Source organism: Eschrichtius robustus, chromosome 17 (assembly GCF_028021215.1).
Source record: "Eschrichtius robustus isolate mEscRob2 chromosome 17, mEscRob2.pri, whole genome shotgun sequence".
In the NCBI taxonomy this organism is placed as follows: domain Eukaryota; kingdom Metazoa; phylum Chordata; class Mammalia; order Artiodactyla; family Eschrichtiidae; genus Eschrichtius; species Eschrichtius robustus.
This window is the reverse complement of record NC_090840.1, coordinates 52694047-52709606: the sequence shown is the minus strand read 5'-3', so window position 1 is coordinate 52709606 and position 15560 is coordinate 52694047. Positions and strand designations below refer to the sequence as shown.

The window sequence follows — 15560 nt, the reverse complement described above, 5'->3', positions numbered from 1 at the left end:
GGGGTTAAAGTAATGTGCCCTTGTAACGTCGGTAATGCCCTCTACGACACTGGTCCTTCATTAATAAGGACTGGGTCTGACTGCACCAACTCTTTTAAAAAGGAAGACACAAATGTCACTCCTTTAGAAAAAAAAATGCTACTGCACCACACTGCAACGTGCGAGCACGGGGACATTTCCACGCGGTCACGAGCCTCTGCAACCACCCGAACACTGGGCCGAGCCGTCCTGGCCATTAGGAACTCGCTTCCAAAAAGGAGCGCTGCATCCCGCGGGGACTGGAGCTTCACCCTGGGAGGGCAGTCCCCAGGCGCAGCCTACAGAGCCCTCCAAAGCGGAGGCTCTCGAGGGAGGGAGTCTCCGGGGGCGGCTGGCACGGACCTCCCTTTCACCCTCTCCAGGCAGTGCACGCGTCGCGCAGCCTATGGCCCCGGACTGCGCTCGGCGCCGCGGCCGCCGGGCCCAGTTCCTAAAGCGCCCGGGCCCGCCTCGGGAGTGAGCGCAGGCGCCCAGGCGGCGGGGGCGCGGGCGATGCAGCGTTCTGCCGGAGCCACCTCCCTTATCCCCAGCCCGCCCACGTCCGCGCGGCGGTCTTCCTCGGGCGGGGAAGCTGCCGAGGGCGGGAAGCTACCGGACGACCGGCACCTGCGTCGCGGGGTCGCCCGGCCCCAGACCCTTTCTCTCCCTCCGCGCCGTACCGCTTTCTCTTCCGCCCCCTCCCTTCTCTCCGGGCCGCAGCCCCGCTCCGCCCGGCTCCCGCGGCGACCCGGCCGCTGTGACGTCACTATGCCCCGCCCCCTTGATATAAATAATGGCGTCTCTGGCGCCGCCTTCTCACACTCTCTGGCTCTTCGCTCGGTTGCAGTGTTTCGTTCCTTCGCCTTCTCTGCCTCTTCTCATCCTTTCTCGCTCTCTGCTCTGCGGTGTGACGAGGCTGAATCCTCTCCGCACCCAGCCCTCGCCTTTCTTCTTCTGCCCGCGCTGTTCTATTTCTCTCCTTCGGCCGCCGCCGCCACTGCTGCACAGCTGGTGTCGGTGCCGCGCTTTTCCCCCCACGTCGTCCCCGCAGCCTATGGCCCAGGCCGCCTTGGGTATTTCTGCTCAAGGTAACCACATCCCTCTTTAAAAATTCCGCCTAAAAAGAGAAGACGCTTTACCCGACTCTTTGGGCCGTTATCTCACGTGAGTACCGACCCGAGGGGCGCGGCCGGGGCCAGGGCGCGGGGCCGGCCTCGGGGTGCTGCCGGGTGCCTCCGGCTGGGCCCCGCCGCCCGGTCGGCGTCCCCGCAGCGCCCCGCGGCCGGCCGCCTCGAACATGGCGGATGGCGGCGTGTGTGGCGGCTGCCGGTGCTTCCGCGGTGGCGGCCGCGCGGCGGGCGGCCGCTGGCCGCCGGGCCGAGCCCGAGCAGCTGCTGTTGGGGCGAGAGGGCGTATGTGTGGGGGGCGCGCGCGGGGGTCTCGCCGCCGGGGGTCGGCGGCGCCTCCGGGCGGCGTGCGGCCCCCACCCCGCTCCCGTGGTGCATTGCTGTTTCCGGGGAGGGGGACGGGCTGCAGCCCTGAGGGGCCTTGGTCCCGCCGCCCGACCCTGAGCGGCGCCGCGCCTTCGCCTCCGGGAGCCTGGCGGGAGCGCGACCGGTTGCAACCGCCGCGGCCTTAGGTTATGAATGGAGCGGGGCGGGCCTGGCGCCGGCCTCCTGTGACAGCTGCCGGAGGAGGACGGGTGCTCGAGGGTGCGGGGAGTGCGGCCCCCCTCTGCTGGAGGAAAGTTGACGCCGCAAGGGGCCAGGCGGCGGGGAAGCCCCGGTGTCAGGTAGCGAGCGAGAGGCCTTTGGCCCCTTTTGGAAGCCTCGGGGCTGCTGCTCCGCCCCCTGCGGCGCTCCTGATTGGGCCGAGTCGCCTTCACTTACCCCAGCCACCTCCTGGAGCCCGAGGATTAGTCACCATGGCTTCGTTTTCCCGGCCACGCCACGATTCCAGGGCAGAGAGAGGGAGAGCGGTAGGCTTGGGTGGCTTATCAAGCACTGTTTTGGCAGTTAATGGTGCCGTTTTAACCCTTCCCCAGTGTATATCCTGAACGTGTGTTTCTTAGGCTAAGCTGCTGGTTCGGCGACCTGAAACGGTCGGGAACACAGTTTACGGCCCCATGTTTCAGCAGATTTAACTGGCTTTTGTGGTTGCCTCGTGGATACATTAAGATGCTTTGTGTCCCGTCGGGTTTCCACCGTTGAACCCCCTGCTTGGATGGGAACCGGAGGACACTCAAGGGAGAGAATTGATGTGTGATCAAGGAAAGGTTGATGTGGACGAGCCTGGCAGAAATACAGCTAATGATTATAGGGCAAGGCTCTAACAGTCCTTTGATTTCTTTTGCAACTATAGGAGAGTACAGATGCTGGTTATGAAGGCAAATAAGCCCAGAAGAGTTAGAAGGAAAGATAGGCTCCTGATGATTATAGGTGATATGGTAGGCGCCGGAATCAAGTAATAATCAGTGCCATCCCTCTTGCCACCCAGGTTTAACTTATAAATTTTCAAACATAACAGAGGGAGTGAAAGAATTGTACCCTCACCTACGTTCAGTAAACACTTAACATTTTCCTTTATTTGCCATTCCACTGTGCACTCATCAATCTTATGTTTCTATGTATTTTAAAATAAGTTGGAGACACCAGAACACTTCACCCCTCCAACTTCAGTATGCACATATCATTAAATAGAGTTTAATAGGGTAAAATTCACATAACAGCAAAATGTACAAATCTTAAGTTTACCATTTGACGAGTTTGACAGAAAAAAGTAATCCAGACCTTTAACAAAAGATGAGAACATTGCCATCAAACCCAGAAAATTCTCTTTTGCCCCTTCAAACTCCATCCCTCACAACCCACAGAGGCAACCACTGTTCTGACTTTTTACTAACCATATAGGTTAGTTATTATGGAAGTCTATTCTACAACTTCCATAGGCATATACTGTATGCGTTGTAGTTTGTAAAAGGCTTCTTTAACTCAATGTTTTTGATATTCATCCATTCATCAGTAAATTGTTACTTTTAACTGCCAAGTAGTAGTCCATTATATGAATATGTTGCCTGATTTTTTTTTAAACTTTATTTTGGAATAATTTTAGATTTATGGAAAACTTACAAAGATAACATGAAGTTACTTTGTACTTCTCACCTCGTTTACCTTATTATAAGAGGTATTGATAGTACATTTGTCAAAATTAAGAAACTGACTTTGATACATTACTCCCACCTAAACTCCAGACTTTCTTTAGATTTCACCAGTTTTTAATGTGCTTTCTGTCCAGGGGCCAATCCAAGATACCACACTACATTTAGTTGTCATGTCTTCCCCAGTCATCTCTGATTTGTGACAGTTTCTCATGTCTTTGACAGTCTAGAGAAGTACTGGCCAGATATCCAGTAAAATGTCCCCAATTTGGGTTTGATATTTTTCTCATGATTGGACTAGGGTTTGGGGGTTTTGGAAAGAATACCCAGAACAACTTGAAAAGTCATTGGTAAAGGCAGTGTAAGTTGTTCAGAGAAATACTGATAATTTGGGGGATACTAAGTTTCTGGGTAGTTACTGTCAAAAGTGATGGGAGGTTTTTGGTGATTTATTGGCCAGCTGCTGACGCGGTTAACTCTAGTTCTCCTTGTGCTGTCTGCCAAGATAGTGTAGCAAGGGTCATTCTCTTCAAACAATTGAATTTGATTGCAGTGTTGTACATGATCCAACTGATTGAAACATTCTAAATGAGAAAAATTTATCTTTCCCTTTACCTTCTATTTTTCCATATTTTTATTTTTTAATAAATTTATTTATTTATTTATTTTTGGCTGCATTGGGTCTTCGTCACTGTGCGTGGGCTTCTCATTGCGGAGGCTTCTCTTCTTGTGGAGCACAGGCTCTAGGCGTGCAGGCTCAGTAGTTGTGGTTCACGGGCCTAGTTGCTCTGTGGCATGTGGGATCTTCCCGGACTGGTGCTCGAACTCACGTCCCCTGCACTGGCAGGCGGACTCCCAACCACTGAGCCACCAGGGAAACCCTTCATATTTTTATTTAAACTTCTCTTATGGTTTATCGTGACTGTACAGGTGAACATTCAGTTCATCCTGTATGTAAATGGCCCTATACCCCTTTTATTTATATTAAAGGGTGCCTTTCATAGTTTAGAGCCTTCATTTCCTACTAGTATCTTTTTCGTTAGGTGGAAATATTTTAGAGATCCTGCTGAAGAACATTCTTGAATGTCTGAAGTGTAATGTTCTCAACATTTCACAGTACTGCTCCTGGGTTGCATTAAGCAGCAAAATAGCTATTGATCTATAGCGGGTCGGGGTTGGGGGGGGTGTGGATGAAAATGTCTCAGCCAGGATAATTATCCTATTCCTTAGAACAGTTAAGGATAAACTCTGTCTCTGTCGCTAGCGTGAGTCGGCTTTTAATTTACTTTTAAAATTACCTTGGTTTGGGAAGAATTGGAACCTTTGTTTTGGAGTACTTAGTTGGAATCTAACGTGATGATATAGTCACTGTTGCATACTAGTATGGATTTTTGCCTCATTGTCCATAAGTGTCATTGAGCATGTGAGCAGGATACCCCTAGTAGATTGAAAGAACATTTTACCTCCCCTAAGGGTGCCTCTATCCTGGTTGAGATGAGATATGCTTAATATGTGTCTAGAGTGCTTCTGAAATCTCAGATTCTTCTAATTCCTAAATTTCATTATTTTTCTGGTTCCCTTCTTACCACCCATCTTCTAGCAGATACTGTCAGGTTGTATTACTTTAAGGTAGCAATCACTGAATTACAAATAGAAGTATAGATGTAGCTGTTTAGGTTAGAGGTGATAAGTCTATCCTGTCAAATCATAATAGGTAAAAACCACTTCTAAAACTTATTTAGCATTTTGTAGTGTGCCAAGCACGTTCACATTCATATGTTGTTCCTAGTGATAGTAGAGTGACTTAGATTAGGAATGAGGAGGAGGTAAACCTTAAGAGGTTACTTGTCGGATATGTAAGGCAGGTCTCAGAAGTTATTTCACATGTGTACTTAGTGTATTAGCTAAGTCACAAAATGTTTTTCTTTTTGATATGTAGTAGGATTTTACACTTAAGCAAAGAAGAACTTAGAATTTGGAGAGTAGAAGAAGGCTTGTGGGTAGTTTCAGACTATTAGATATACATATAAAATCTTGCACACACACACACCAGGTTAGTGAGGGCACTTGGAGATCTTAAAATTTTAGGCCACTTAGAAGTTTGGGTTTTGGAGGACAAATAAAAGCAAAAATGAAATTCGGTGAAGACTGGAAACTGAGTAGGTAGATAGAGTAACTTGGTAAGATGACCATGACCTCAAATTCTGTCAGTTCTGTACTCTAGCAGCTTGGAAATGCTTATTACATAAAAAAGTACTTGGTACTGTGATAAACCGTTTGAAAACATCATCTTGTGTAATGTGCTTTAATGAAACACTTCAAACTAAAACTTCTTCCCGCACTTAATCTTTACATCAATTTAACCTTCTTGAAGCGCCACCTAACATTTTTTACCACTGGACTTATATACTTTTATTTTCCTCTTTAGGGCGAACTTTCTGACCAAGTATACAACTACCCAGAGGGCCTAGGAGAAGTGCTGTATAGAGAGCAGTTCGACTTCAACGCTGAGCCACCTTGGGAACCTAGCTGATGATAGGGGGGTTCCATCTCCTAACTTGTCCATGTAAGTATTTTCACATCTGCAGAGGGTGAGGGACGGTCTTGTAAAATAGAAGTAAAGGAGAGTTCTTGTTGCTCAGTCTTTTTCAAAACTTGAAATTGTATTTACCACTTAACGCCCCACCCCGCCCCCCACCTTTTTTTTTGGCCGAACTGGGTGGCTTGAGGGATCTCAGCTCCCCACCAGGGCTTGAACCCAGGCCATGGCAGTGAGAGAGCCTGAAATCATAACCACTAGGCCACCAGGGAACTCCCCCACTTACCCTTAAAGTTGATTCAGTTGTATGCATTGTTTACTAGTGGCTGGATCCTTATTTGTTACTATATCTAAGTACATACTGCAGGGTAAGTTTTAGGAAATCTTACTATTCCAGATTTTAATATAAGTTGGAGAGATGGTTTTTTGTTTGTGTTTTAATGAGGTGTGGGTAGTAGTTTATCACGCCATTCAACCATTTAACTTGTTAGATTCAAGTATTTGGAGTATTCAAGTATTCAAGTAAAAAATTCAAGTATTCAATACTTGAATTCAAGTATTCAAGCAAAAAATTCTGCTCTCCATTCCACTCAGACCTCTTCCACAGAGCATGGGATATAAGAGGTGAATCTTAGTTCTGGTTTTTCTAGTTATGAGCATCTTGCCAAATACAATGTAATTTCTAAGAGTTTATGTTCTTTTTCACAAAAAGACTTTGTATACTACTCACCTGGTAGAAAAACTGGTTGTCTTTAGAGGTATTACTGAGAGATGATACATGCTTATCTCTCAACCGGCTACCTTCCCAAGAGATTTTCAGGGTAGTTTTTGACTATACTTGATTTTCTGTGTATGGATTTAACTTTGAATTTAAACCTCTGTGCAAAATGCAGTGCCACAGTAAACTGTTGTTCGAACTTGTGCTGCTAGATTTGTGTGGTTCATTTAAAATTTTTTATTATTTGTAGATTTCTTGCCATTGAAATTTGGGTTTTGGTGTTGAGGTTTGGATGTCTTTAAGTGGGCTAGAGACTTGGAGGGAGTAACATTAGAAAATTTCAGGAAAGAGATCTAATTGGATAGCGTATGTTAAAGCAGACCTTTTCAACACATTTACTGTTAACCTCAAATTACAATTTTAGACTTCTTTTTTTAAGTCTAAAGAGAAAGGGGGGAAACAGTTTAAATAATACGAATTCTTGGAAGTTCTACTGACTTGGAACACAGACTGGAGGGTTTCCCGTACTGGCTTTCTCCTAGCTGTGTGAATTTGAGCGAATTGCTTATTTTTTAAATCACAGCTGTAAAATAAAGTTGAACTAGAACAGTTCCTTTAACTGTAAATTGATACAATGATTTCTCTTTTTTTGAGGGTTTTAATCGCCCTTTGTTAATGCTGTGTGTGTGGTCTTTGGAACAGTAGCATTAGCATAACCTAGAATAGAACTGCAGACTCTCAGCTCCACCCAAACCTGAATCAGAAATCTGCATTTTAACCAAGTGGCTTGTATGCATATTAAAGAGAAGTACAGTTGCCACCAGTTCAGTGCCAAGCCAGTTATCTCTTTAATTTTTGTTAGTCATCTATTCTCCTTCCAGCATATCTGATGTTTTCTCCCAAGTTGTCTTAGAGATATAAAACTTTTCTGGGTGGGGTGTAGTTGACTCCATAGTTGAGAGGGGAATAGATTCTAAGATGGAAATTTCATAACAAGCTTCATGTTTTAAGGAAGACCATATTAAAGGATAAGATTTTTATTTCAAGTCTCTTTAATGGAAACCTAACTTTGCATTATATTTTATATTTCTACTGGTGTTTCCTCTTAGACTTGAGAAACATATTAGTGAGCTCATACATTTATAAATGATTCTGCCAACTCAGGGAAAAGTCTTTAAGATAATTAATGTTGTAGAACTCAGAAAGTCTATAATTTCCCCCTCTTTTTTTGTTTGTGGAGGTGTAGTGTATATAGGCACAGATAGAAAATGCTAACACTTCATTCTGAAGGTTCCGGCAGCCAAAGTGACTGACTGATTTATTATGCCCAGGTACAGTGTATATTATGTTAAGTGAAACTTTAGTTCTTGGTGCTTTGCTATAAAGCTACAGCCACAATCCCTTATTCATGTAATTCCAAAATTGAAAAGTTAAAAAAAAATGTATAGCTTCCTTGATGTGACAACCTGATTGGGGAACAAAAAGTTGACCTGAATCTGAGCTAATTTGAGGCTATTTTTATTTTGACTTATCCCATGTAGTGCTAATATTCCTAATTCTGCTGCCTCCTGGAGAGCGTTAAATAATATATTAAACGTATATGTACTAAATTGCCATTCTAAAATCAGAAATTTTGAATCCAGAAAGATATCTTGCCCCAAAGGTTTCTTGACTAGAATTAGTAAAGGTGGCAAGAGAAATTCTACATTCCAGAAATGTCCTTAGATATTAATAGCTGTTTGCAGTACTAGACATTGAAATCCTGATATTTCCTGTGGAGCGACAATACTGTTTGGAAAATTAGAAGTCAAAGGATTTAACACACTGGCCTTCATGGAAAACACTTAGCACATAGCATTGCAAAATATATAATTACATGAACCATGTTATACGTCTAGTACTCCAGTAGGATTTCTGTGCAGGTGGTCTAAGCTCTAGGGTTTGGCTTCAGATTTAGGTTTTCAAATCAGGTAACCATCTGAATTTTTAGATAGTTCATTTCATTAAGTATATGGAAACTTTATAAGCTGCTTGCATAGTAAAATTTCTTCTTTTGGATGTGTGTGTGGTGTAATGTGTGAGCACTGTAAAGATATCATAACAAATGCTTAAGCTTAATAATATCTCAGATTACTGAAGGGCTCTAATTGTGGAAGAGTTTTTGTGTACGTTTTAAATTTCTTAGGCTCTACGCTGCAGTAGTTTTTTCAGTGGGCTATATTTTCAAGGTATTTTAGCTAGAGCTCCGATTATAATTAATAGATCAGCCTAATGGAAAAATTTTAAAGTCTGTTTCAGAAAACTAAATTCTCTTCTAACCAGCTGCTTTTATTAGCAGATCTAGTGATGAAGTCAGATTGAATTAATTATTAACATATACCTTTTAATGTTTTGTTTCTAAGACTAGAAAAGGGATTCAATTAATTGATTTGTCTAAACGGACAAATTTTGTCTAAAATTTTAAATATTCAATTTAAATTACCAATATTTGGTAATTTAAAGATTCTGTGATGTAAGCAAATTCACAGAACTTTTATTAATGGTTGTTGGTGCTCTTTGACCGCGAAGACGAATAAAACTATCATTGAAAACACACAGATTTAGGGACCAGTTTTTAAAGTATGTGTATGCCCTTGGCATGCAAAAAGTAGTATTCAGTGGTGCCTCATTGCTTGTGTAAAGTAGCAAAAAAGCATTCTCTATAAGCCCAATGGGAATAATAGGATGTTAATGGATAAAACGGTTTGGGGGACATGGTATTCTTTCTTCAGGCAAATTTAAACTTTTCTGGGGGGGCCAAATAGATTAGAATGCAGTGTAGACCACTTTTAAAGGGAATAAAATTGTTCTTGCATTTATTACAGAAGATAGTGAGCTGAGAAAGTTAATAGTCACTACCAATCTGTGTATTCCATTATACTCCCTTTGGTCTTAATTTCAGAGTTTTTGAGTTTGGGGTTTTTCTCCTCTGCCCTCAAAAAAGCATTTAGAGACACTTAATTCTTCTGATTAGGAGTAAATAAGATATTGTGTAAACTGTACGTCCTAAGCTATAAAATCTAGGTAAATGGTAGGCTGCAGTTTTAGGCTGGCCATTGTTCAGACTGGCCTAAGGAGGCCCTTGCAAGTGCAATGCTGTCGTGCTGGTAAGGCCTAGAAGACACAGATGCTTTTGTCCTTCACCTCCATTCCAGGGCCATCCATGCACACTGAAGCAGTTTGTCACAACCTAACCGAAACAAAGATTTGGCCATCCTTTTTTCTAATCCAGGGAATAATGTGAAGAACATTATGGCATAAGTAGAAAATATTTGTGCAGCGTACTGAGTTGCAAGGATTAGGCTGATGAAGTTCAGCCTGCCCAAACCATACCCAGCCACCATGAGGTCTTAAATGCCTGTAACTGAGTGAGTTGCAGCAGGAGCCAAGATGATAAAACCCTTTTGGGATGCTCTGCTCTAAACTTTTCCACCTTTCTTCATTATCTTATGTAAGCACACATTTCATTTCTCTAGGATTTACTTGGTGTGGAGTTTCGACCTTTCTTTCCTTTACTGTCTAGTTTTGTAAACTTGTGAATTGATCTTTGTTACCTTGAGCAAAATTATTTGGGGGTACCATGGTTTTTGTTCTTGTTTTTTTATCTGTGATGTGTGTGGACTTGATCCTTAGAAGTTTAAAATTTTTTTATGAAAACAGCATTCTCTAGAACTGCTCTGTTCAGTACAGTAGCCACTAGCCAGGTAGCTATATAAATTTAAAGAATTCCAATCAAATAAAATTAAAAATTCAGCTGTTCAGTTGCTTGGGCACATTTTGAGTGCTTGGGAATTATGTGTGGCTAATGGCTATTGTTTTGGACAGTGACAAAGAACGTTTCAATCATCATAGAAAGTTCTGTTGGACAGCATCACTCTAGGATAATTGTTACTGTGAATGTGAGTGGTATTAGCCATATTAATCTTAAAATATCTGTTAATAAGAATCATAAGAATTACACATTCTCTTCTTTCTCCTTAGGTTTGTCTAATAAACTGTTCTTGACTGTAGGGGCTTTTCAGTTTTATATTCTAGTTGAATTCTTTAGTTGCCCAGCATGTTCTTAAGATCCAGCTCCCTGCTATACTTCATGTGCTCATACAGACTGAACTTAATATTAGGTTTACATTGAATATATGACTTCAGATTATTTTTGATCTGTTTCTTTCTTCTGGTGGGGGCTGGCTTGTGGGATCTTTGTTCCCCAACCATGAATCGAACCCTGACCCCCTGCAGTGGAGGCGTGGAGTCCTAACCACTGGACCGCCAGGGAATTCCCTATTTGTTGTTTTTTACTGCAAAGATACTGTGATGCCCAGTATATAAAGAGCTCCTAAATAAGTATAGTCTCTCCTTAGTTCGTCATCTAGGTTCAGCATGGTTTGCATGTTATGTTTGGCATGACCAAGAGTAGGATGGGATATTCTAGTATGTTCAACATGGATACTATAGCAAAATAAATAAAACTCAAAATGAGAGAGATTTGCTATCCGGAATTCACGAAGAGCTCTTATAGGTCAATAAGAAAAAGCAAAAAACATGTAGGAAAATGAGCAAAAGGCTTAAAAACAATTTTTCACTAGCAACATAGCAGTTTCACTCCCAGGTGAAGTAGCACACTGCTTGGTTCTTCATTTGTGGATCAGCTAGTTTGCAGACCACAACTTGAGCAGTGTTCCCCTTGGGTACATAAATAACAGCAAGAAATTATATTATGGTGTTTATAAACAATATAGCAAAAAAATGGAACAACCTATAGGTCCTCTTTGGATAAATAAATGTTGTACATCTACAAAGAATAGTACACAGCAATGAAAATCAATGGACTCCAGTCCCACCTATCTGTGTGAAGGAATTGAAATTATAAAGTTGAGCAAAAGACGTCATAGTAGGAAAGCAACAGTGACTCCATTCATGGTTCAAAACCAGTAAAGCCGATGTTTTAGGGGGCAGATAGAGGAATAAAAAGATTAAATAACAAGGGAATGATGATTGGAAAAGTCTGAACATGCTTATTCTAGAGGAGATGCAACCACTGCTACCTGGTAAAGATGTTTAGGGGCTTCTGAGGTATTCAGTCTTCCTTAACCAGGTGTTTACTGCAGTCATTGTAATGGACACATGCTTTATATAATAAAAGTAAATTTTCCTCTTGGTGAAGTGGCAATGAGATCTGCCCTAGGGTAATCAAAATAGTAGTTAAGTGCATTTGTTTAAAAGGTTATTTCCTGTGCTGCACCAGGAAAACTAGAAAGCTTGAAATAATATGGTTATGTATTTGCTGCTGTTCATGTTGCATTATAATAGTTATCTGTAATGTTACTACATTTTAATTACCATAGGGATTTACATATTTCACTTCTGTACAGGTACATACTTGTTGCAGAAGAAATTTAGTCTTCACATCAGATAGTCAAGACACATTTTTTAAGAGAGCCTAATCTTGTCAATTTCACTTGCAAAAGTATATTGCTATGAAAATCCTGTATTTCCATTTTCTCATTTAGATGTATTTTAGAGTTTAATGTGAGGCATTTCATTGGGCAGCCTTTACCCAAGCATTTCAAACTTAGCCTGTTGGGCTCATTTCCTTTAGGATTCCCCCCACCTTTATGTATTTCCTATTCATTCTTGTTCTTGTCTGTTTTTTTAAAAATAATTCTTCAGCAGTCACCTTTAGTGTTCTTCCTCTAGAGTTAGTTTTTTTCAACCTTATCAGCTGAAAAATAAACTTAAGGATGTTTATTGCCATTATTGGCTTTCCTCTTGCTGTCAATTAAAGCAACCCCTGTCCTGATGATCCTAAGTACTCAGTGTAGGCTATTGTTATTATCCATCACTTTTGGTCCAACATGGCAAAAGTTCATACGGTCTTATGATCACACAATTTATTGGAACTTCTACCTACCAGTTCTGATATGTAGCTTCCTGGAACTACCTTCCTGGAGGCCTGCTCCAGACCTCATGTTTGTAGTACCAGTGTCATCCTTCTGGCCGATTATTTCTAAAGGTATTCTCTGTGGTAAGTAACATTTTTCTGTGGGATGTAGAATGCAGAGGTGACTTTGACAGCATGGTGTCTATCTTTTTTTTTTTTTTCCCTATTGTGTCTATTTTTAAACCTGTGAGCTGAGTGCTAAGTCATCAAATGCCTATGTAAAAGTAATAATAAAGGTAGAAATACCCTTAGGCTTCTTCAGAATAATAATAGTAGTGTAAATTTCAAAATATCTTAAGTTCTCATTTTTAATGAGTAAAAGTCCTTTTAGAAAACTGGTCATGTGTTAAGGTTGGGTTTCCTGCTTAGATGTCTCTGAAACAGTACTCTCAAACTTTCAGCTCTCCCTGTTCTACTTCCAGGGAGGTCTTCACTTCAGAAATCCAAGACTCATATTCATCCAGCTTGGTGTCAAGTGGGCTGTTGCTGCCAGAATTATCTTGTGATTATTTGAGAGATGTATCAGTTTCTTCTGAAGTACAATCAACTGTAGAAGCCTTTGTAGCAGGTGTGTAACAAGGCAAGTGCCCAGCTGCTGCAACCACTCCTCTTGGAGCTACCCTCTCGATGACATGAGGACTCACGACCTCATGAAAGACTCCAGGGAGCAGTGTGTGGTTCTTGGGAGCCTTTTCTTTCCTTGGCAGCTCTTCCTGAAAAATGTATTATCAAAAAACACCAATATGAAGGTGTAAATAAGGAATGTTAAACATGTTCTTTTCTTCCCAGCTATGATGTCCAAGAGGAAATTATTTCGTTTATAAACATAGTATTGTGATTGCAGCAGTTGTATTAGTGTAAAATAAGCTGAGCTTTCTTTCACCATATATTAAGGTGTTTGGTTGTGAAAATAGCTCAAAGGCTCTTGTGAATAGAGAGCACATTCTAGTGTCTATTGATAAAAATAAACTTGGGAGCTTTTATTAAAAATGGATTTGCTCTTTTAAGTTTAAATAAGTCAACGTCCAGCAACACTAGACTATAGTATGTAGTGGTCTATAACATGTCGGAACCAATAAATCAGTACTGTTTCTGATTTATACACCATTTAAAAAAATGGTGCAGTGTCTGTTGGGAATTATAACCAGGATTAGATTGGAACATGGGGGAAGTTTGGCATCATCTGGGTTTGAGTCTGCTGCATTCTTTTTTTTGGCCGGAGCACTTTGCAGGATCTTAGTTCCCCAACCAGGGATTGAACCTGGGCCCCCTACAGTGGAAGTGCAGAGTCCTAACCACTGGACCACCAGGGGAATTCCCTGCGTCTGCGTTCTTAATGGAGAGATTCCTGGAAATTCCCTGTGGTGTGGATTAACTTGGTGGATCTGGCATACAGTATAAACTCTGCTCACCGCCAACACATGCACACTTATTTTCATTCTGACTCCCTAGGACATGCTGTGTGTCAGATTTTTGGTTTAATATTACCACCAAGTAACTTTAAGTGCCTCTTGAAAACATTTTACTCAAATATTTCTTTACTTTAGTGCCTAGTAAAGCAGAAATGTAGAACATGAACCTTTTTGCAACATTGAAACTTTAAAGTATTTTTGCTCACGTGTTAAGAAAATTGCAAGCATAGGCTTCTGAGGGTATGGTTATGAACTGCTTTTAGGACTCTTTCAGTGAGATCAGGCGTAGGAAAGACTCAAGAACAGTCTATGCTTAGCCACCAACTTACTGGGCTTCCAAGTGAACATTTCATTTGAGCACAGGGTTTGTTGGCTCAAAATGTGTTAGAAACCCTCTTTCCTGAAGGTCTTTGTGTTTTGTGGATTCTTTTGAGGAATTAGTTTTTCCTGGGCATAGCTTTTAGTTTTTAACTGACAGTTGAGCTTTGCATTTACATGTGGGTCACTTGTATATCAAGGTTTTGGGCTCCTTTTAAGGATGTGAAAGATGGACCTCTTTTTCAACACACTTGAGGGAGTTCTTTCCTGTCATCACCACAACCCTTAAGTTTCAGAACTCCCCATTCTTAGAATCATCCTTTGTCCATCTGTTTCTCAGCACCTACTCTGGGCTAGGAAATTATGGGAATCTCAAGACCTTCCTAGGGAGCATCTGAGAAGATAAACCGAGATAGAGCTCACTTATCTCAACATTTACCATCTTTTATGCATAGACGTTATTAGTATTGGTTTTAATCAACTGTTATTGCAGTGCTTGGTATAATTACAGAAGTAAAAAATACTACGTTTACATCTGTCTTAGTTGTTGCAGGTGTGTTGGTCCCAAAATCCTTTTTGTCAGGTCCTGCCAATATAGCACATTTTATTTTATTTTTCTATCACAGTCTTTTTGTGAGTAAGCTAAGGATTGGTAAACTAACCCTACGGTTACTTCAGAAGTCAGAGTTCCATTTCAGTGATGGTAATATAGCCACTCTAATGTACTCTCGCTCTTTCCTTTAGAGCAGGGCATGCTTTAACATATCTTTATTCCTGTTGGTAGTACATTTATTTGTCAGCTGTTTTAGTTTGTCCTTTACTGTTTAAAATTATTCCACTTCACAGAGAATACAGTGTGGTTGCCAGGGGCTGAGGGAAGGGGAGATGGGGAGTTGTTCCTCAGTGGATGTAAAGTTTCAGTTATGCCAGGCAAGTAAGTTCTAGAGATCTGCTCTACAACACAGGGCCTGTAGTTCACAATACAGTATTGTGCACCTCAAAATTTGTTAAGAGGGTAGATCTCACGTTGTGTTCTTTTCCCCCCAGCTTTACTGAGATATACTTGACATATAACATTGTGTATGTTTAAGGCTTACAACCCAATGATTTGCTAGGAGTGTATGTTGCAAAATGACTACCATAATAAAGTTAGTTAAGAGCTCTAAAAAAAAAAAAAAAAATTATTCCACTTCACAAAAGTCTGTAGTGACAGAAAGCAGATAAATGGTTGCCTGAGGTGGACAAAAGGGACATGAAGAAATTTATCTTTATGGTAGTGCTGGTTACAATGGTGTATACATTAGTCAAAGCGTGGGTGTACGTTATTGCATGTAAACTAATTCAAATTTAGAGTTTACCTGAGAGTTTTAGACAAAAGATATAGAAGGAGCAAGGTTGAAATGTAGAAACTAGTCATAAAG

General features: G+C 41.5%; 1 protein-coding gene across 4 annotated transcripts in view; it reads left to right on the top strand.

Annotated features, from left to right (window-relative positions):
- The first annotated feature begins 849 nt into the window (after positions 1–849).
- The window catches only part of AZIN1 (antizyme inhibitor 1), a 30775-nt gene continuing 16064 nt past the window's right edge, over positions 850–15560 (top strand). For 3 of the 4 annotated variants that reach the window (XM_068525526.1, XM_068525525.1, XM_068525523.1), the window contains exons 1-2: positions 850–1182; positions 5604–5741. The gene's annotated coding sequence lies outside the window, so the exon portion shown is untranslated. Of the gene's footprint in view, positions 1183–5603; positions 5742–12831; positions 12978–15560 lie in introns of all 4 variants that reach the window. The other variant, XM_068525524.1, reaches the window with a different exon arrangement.